A 6,532-nucleotide genomic window follows, 5' to 3' on the forward strand; every position below is an offset into this window, starting at 1 on the left:
CTAAAATAATTTTATACAAGTAAAAATAAAGTGGAAGGAATCACTATTGCTGGCTTTAAGATTTTTTACATAGCTACAATAATCTTGTGAAGGGTACACAAGACCATGTAGTATTGGTAGAGGAACAGACACGTAGATCAATGAAACAGAATAGAGAGTCAGGAAATAACCCCACATAAGTATGTCCAATGATTTTTGACAAAAGTGCAAAAGCTATTCAATGACATAAGAATAGCCTTTGCAATAAACGGTGCTGGAGCAATCGAATATCCATAGGAAAAAAACAAAAACAAAAACTTTAACCAAAGTCTCATACATTGTGCAAAAATTAACTCACAAGAAAACCAGATCAAGATGGCTGACTAGGGATGCCAAACACTCATCTCCTGCGCAAAGAAGAAGAAAACAACAAATAACTGTACTGTGAGTAGAGCAACTAAAGGAGAACATGGAAATACAGCAAGAAAGTGACAAAAACCCTCTGAGGCATGGATCTGATGGCAGCATAGACAGGGAAGTGAAACATTCAGCTGGGGTCAGCTCAGAGTCAAAAGGGACTTCTCATTGTGGGGAAAAGGTAAGCAGGAGCTCCTCAGCAGTCCCCATTTCAACTGAGGACATCTGCAATCTTAGCTGCTGGCGTGCCTCACAAGTCTCACAAGCCTTGAATCCATAATAGGGAGCTGCCTGGAGTCTGCACAACCTCATTGCTCTAAAGAAGGAACACACACCAAGTGCCCCCTTACTCCCAGGACCAAAGCTGCTACAGCATGGTTGCCATTTGGGGAATGAGGTTGCTGTTGGTGTGCATCTTGACCTGGGATCCTATAGCCAATACATGTCTACATTTTTGGAGACCAGCCATCATCCCCTGATACCCATATGGAAAACTGCACCACCACCCCAGCTAGACCCAGGAGTACAGCCTTAACCCCAGCACCTGAGTCTATGCATTGCCCTACACTCCAGGGAGCAGGCAGTTCAGGACAGCATGGAGGCCATCCTCAGGACTGGAGGAACAGACATACACATTCCTTAGAGCCATAAAACAAGCTGCCTGATACCCACCACCACCAATGACCCTGTCCCCTCCAGTGGCAGAACTGTCACGCATTGCAAACATATTCCAGGAACCCAGAACTGGTCCAACTGGTACCCACCACTGCCAGTCACCCTGCCCCCTCCAACCGTCTCATATTATATATGCCCCCTAGGGATGAAGAACCTGCCTGCGTTGTGCCCACTGCCACCAGCAACCCCGTCTCCTTCAACTGCAAAGTAGCCATGCACCATGTATACCCCCCAGGAACCAAGGACCAGCTCGTCCAGTGCCCATGCAGCTGGCAACACCATCCTGACAACTGGTGGAGACACTATGCTCAGTGCATGCCCCCCCCGCAAGAACTTAAGAACCAACCCATCTAGTAGCCCCTGCCTCTAGCAAAGCCACACAACAGCCTCCACAAACACCTTCAGTCTAGGCCACTGAGGCACTCACAGACACCACCACTGACATTGATTAGAGCTAAAGAAATCACATGGAGACTGCATTACTGCACTCACAGAACAAAATTCAAAGCACCCTACCCAACCAACAATACAGGACATATCTACAGGAAAAAGGCTTTCCCTATGGAAGCTACTCCATAAATTTGGAAGGGCTGACTGCTCCATTAGATGCACAAATATCAGTGTAGGGACACAAGAAACATGAAAAACAAGGAAACATGACACCTTCAAAGGAACACAATAATTCTCCAGTAACAAAACCAAAGGAAAGGAAATCTATGAAGTGTCTGAAAAGGAATTCAAAATAATGATCCTAGGAATCTCAGTGAGATACAAAAGAATATCGATAGATAATTCAATAAAATCAGAAAAACAATTTATGATCACAATGAGAAATTCAAAAAAGAGAAATAGTTCATAAAAAAGAACTAAACAAAACTTGGAGCAGAATAACTCAAAGAATAAAAATACAATTGAGAGCTTCAACAACAGAGAAATAATTTTTCAACTTAAAGATAGATCTTTTGAAATAACCCAGTGGAACCAAAAAAAAAAAAAAGAAAAGACAAAATAATTTAAAAGAATGAAGAAAACCTACATGATTTATGGGATACCATTAAGCAAACAAATATTGCTATTATGGGAATTCCAGAAGGAACAGAGATTGGAAAGGCATAAAAAACCTACCTAATGAAATATTAACTGAAAACTTCCCAAGTCTTTGTAAAGATACAGACATCCAGATCCAGGAAGTTCAAAGATCCCCACACAAAGTCAACTCAAAAAGGTCCTTTCCAAGGCACATTATAGTTAAATTGTCAAAAGCCAAAAGCAAAGAGAAAAATTTAAAGACAGCAGGAGAAAAAAAATCAAGGCACATACAAGGGAATACCTATTAGACTAATAGTGGATTTCTCAGCAAAAACCTTATGGCCAGGGAGAACGTTATATTCAAAGTACTGAAAGAAAAAAACTGGCAGCCAAGATTACTATACCTAGCAAAGCTATCCTTCAGAAATGAAGGGGAAATAGAGTCTTTTCAAGACAAGCAAAACAAGAAAATGCATGACTAGACCAGCCTTACAAGAAATGCTCAAGGGAGTCTTACATCTGAAGTGAAAGGATAATAACTACCATCATGAAAACATGTGAAAGTATAAAACTCTCTGCTAGAGCAGATAAACAAATGAGAAAAAGAAAAGGATCAAACCTTATCAACTACACAGAATCACCAAACCAGAAAGATAAGCAATAAAAGAAGAATAAAGAAACAAAGTATATATAAAACAACCAGAAAACAAATAACAAAATGACAGGAGTAAGTATTCACCTATCAATAATAACCTTGAACGTAAACAAATTAAATTATCCATTTAAAAGATATAGACTGGCTGAATGAATAAAAAGAACAAGACTCAACTATATTCTGCCTACAAGAAACTCATTTTACCTGTAAAGACAAACACAGACAAAAAGTGAAGGGATAGAAAAAGATATTCTACACAGATGGAAACCAAAAATGAGCAGGAATAGCTATATTTATACTAGATAAAATAGACTTTAAATTAAAAATTGTAAAAAGAGACAAAAGGGTAACCGTCCAATGATAAAGGGATTAATTCCACAGGAGGATTATATGACAATTGTAAATATTTATAAACCCAACACTGGAAAACCCAGATATATAAAGCAATCGTTAGATCTAAAGAGTGAGAGAGACCATAATACAATAATGGTTAAGGACTTTACCACCCCATTGTCAGGACTGGGCAGATCATCTAGACAGAAAACCAAAAAAGAAACATTGGATTTAAACTGTGCTATGAACCAAACAAATCTTACAGACATTTGCAGAAAATTTCATCCACCAGCTGTGGCATACACATTCTTCACATCAGCATATGGAACATTCTCCAGGATATACTGTATGTTAAGCCAAAAAATAAATCTCAACAAATTTTTAAAAATTGAAATCATATAAAATATATTTTTTGACCACAATGAAATAAAAATATAAATGAACAACAAGAGGAACTTTAGAAATTTAATGAATAGATGGAAATTAGAAAACATGTTTCTGAATGACCAGTGAGTCCATGAAGAAATTAAGAACGAAATTTAAAATCTTCCTGGAATAAATGAAAATACAAACACAACATGCCAAAATGGGACATAGCAAAAGCAGTATTATGAGGGAAGTTTACAGCAATAAACATCTACATTAAAAAAGTAAAAAGAATACAAATAAACAACCTATTGGGGTACCTCAAGTAAATAGAAAAGGAAGCACAAACCAAACCCCAAATCAGTAGGAGGAAAGAAATGATAAAGATTAGAGCATAAATAAATGAAAGATTATTTAAAAAGTATATAAAAGATCAAGGAAACAAAAATTTGGTCTTTTGAAAAGATAAATAAAATTGACAAACCATTAGATAGACGGAGAAAAAAAAGAAAAGGCCCAAGTAAATAAAATCATAAATAAAAAAAGGAGACATTACAACCGATACAACAAAAATGCAGAGAATCATTAGAAACTATTACAAATAACTACACATCAACATAATATAAATAACTACACATCAATATTGGAAAACCTAGATGAAATGGGTAAATTCCTGGACACATACAACCTACTAAGGTAGAACCAGGAATAAATAGAAAACCTGCACTGACTAATAATGAGTAACAAGATTGAAGTAGTAAAAAAGCCTTCCAACAAAGAAAAGCTCAAGTCCAGTGGCTTTACTGCTGAATTCTACTTCAGATTTAAAGAAGAGTTAACACCAATTTTTCACAAACCGTTCCAAAAAATTGAAGGGGAGGAAATTTTTCCAAACTTACTCTATGAGGTCAGCATTACCCCGATACCAAAAGCAGAAAGGGACACAACAAAAAAAGAAACGCAGGCCAATATTCCTGATGAACATAGATGCAAAGTTTTCAACAAAATACCAGCAAATCAAACCTGACAGCACATCAAAAAATGTATACACCATGATCAAGTAGGATTTATGTCAGGGATGCTGGCAAGGATGGTTCAACATATGCAAATTAATAAATGTGATTATCACATCAACAGAATGAAGGAAAAATACCATAGGATCATCTCAATAGATGCAGAAAAATGATTTTATAAAATTTAACATTCTTTCATGATAAAAATTCTCAACAAAATAGGTATAGAAGAAATGTACCTCAACACAATAAAGGCCACATATGACAAACCCATAGCTAACATCATATTAAGTGAGAAAAAGTTGAATGCTTTTTCTCAAAGAACTGGAACAAGACAAGGATGCCACTTAGAACCAAAAAATGAAATCAGTAAAGTAGCAGGATACAAAAATTAATACACAAAATCAGTAGTGTTTCTATAAACCAATAACAAACTAGCTGAAAAAGAAATCAAGAATGCAATTTTATTTACAATAGTCACACCAAAAATACCTAGAAATAAATTTAACTGAGGATGTAAAAGACCTCTACAAGGAGAGTTCAGTCGGTAGCGGGAGCGGAGAGCTGACCCCAGAGAGCCGACCCCAGAGAGCCCTGGGCAGCCCCACCTCCGCCGCCGGCCTAGTTACCGTCACACCCCGGGAGGAGCCGCAGCTGCCGCAGCCGGCCCCAGTCACCATCACCGCAACTATGAGCAGCGAGGCCGAAACCCAGCAGCCGCCCGCCGCTCCCCCACGCCGCCCCCGCCCTCAGCGCCGCCGACACCCACCCCAGCACTACGGGCAGCGGCGCAGGAAGCGGTGGCCCGGGCGGCCTCACATTGGCGGCGCCTGCCGGCGGGGACAAGAAGGTCATCGCAACGAAGGTTTTGGGAACAGTAAAATGGTTCAGTGTAAGGAACGGATATGGTTTCATCAACAGGAATGACACCAAGGAAGATGTATTTGTACACCAGACTGCCAGAAAGAAGAATAACCCCAGGAAGTACCTTCGCAGTGTAGGAGATGGAGAGACTGTGGAGTTTGATGTTGTTGAAGGAGAAAAGGGTGCGGAGGCAGCAAATGTTACAGGTCCTGGTGGTGTTCCAGTTCAAGGCAGTAAATATGCAGCAGACCGTAACCATTATAGACGCTATCCACGTCGTAGGGTCCTCCACGCAATTACCAGCAAAATTACCAGAATAGTGAGAGTGGGGAAAAGAACGAGGGATCGGAGAGTGCTCCCGAAGGCCAAGCCCAACAACGCCGGCCCTACCGCAGGCGAAGGTTCCCACCTTACTACATGCGGAGACCCTATGGGCGTCGACCACAGTATTCCAACCCTCCTGTGCAGGGTGAAGTGATGGAGGGTGCTGACAACCAGGGTGCAGGAGAACAAGGTAGACCAGTGAGGCAGAATACGTATCGGGGATATAGACCACGATTCCTCAAGGGCCCTCCACGCCAAAGACAGCCTAGAGAGGACGGCAATGATGAAGATAAAGAAAATCAAGGGGATGAGACCCAAGGTCAGCAGCCACCTCAACGTCGGTACCGCCGCAACTTCAATTGCCGACGCAGACACCCAGAAAACCCTAAACCACAAGATGGCAAAGAGACAAAAGCAGCCGATCCACCAGCTGAGAATTCGTCCACTCCTGAGGCTGAGCGGGGCAGGACTGAGTAAATGCCAGCTTACCATCTCTACCATCATCCGGTTTAGTCATCCAACAAGAAGAAATATGAAATTCCAGCTATAAGAAATGAACAAAAGATTGGAGCTGAAGACCTTAAGTGCTTGCTTTTTGCCCGTTGACCAGATAAATAGAACTATCTGCATTATCTATGCAGCATGGGGTTTTTATTATTTTTACCTAAAGACGTCTCTTTTTGGTAATAACAAACGTGTTTTTTAAAAAAGCCTGGTTTTTTTCAATACGCCTTTAAAGGTTTTTAAATTGTTTCATATCTGGTCAAGTTGAGATTTTTAAGAACTTCATTTTTAATTTGTAATAAAAGTTTACAACTTGATTTTTTCAAAAAAGTCAACAAACTGCAAGCACCTGTTAATAAAGGTCTTAAATAAT

At 39.8% G+C, this 6,532-nt stretch overlaps 1 pseudogene; it reads left to right on the forward strand.

The window, feature by feature from the left end:
• Positions 1–1,953: 1,953 nt before the first annotated feature.
• Positions 1,954–6,532, forward strand: LOC100981846 (Y-box-binding protein 1-like; annotated as a pseudogene).

The sequence above is a fragment of the Pan paniscus genome, chromosome 11, assembly GCF_029289425.2.
Source record: "Pan paniscus chromosome 11, NHGRI_mPanPan1-v2.0_pri, whole genome shotgun sequence".
NCBI classification, from domain to species: domain Eukaryota; kingdom Metazoa; phylum Chordata; class Mammalia; order Primates; family Hominidae; genus Pan; species Pan paniscus.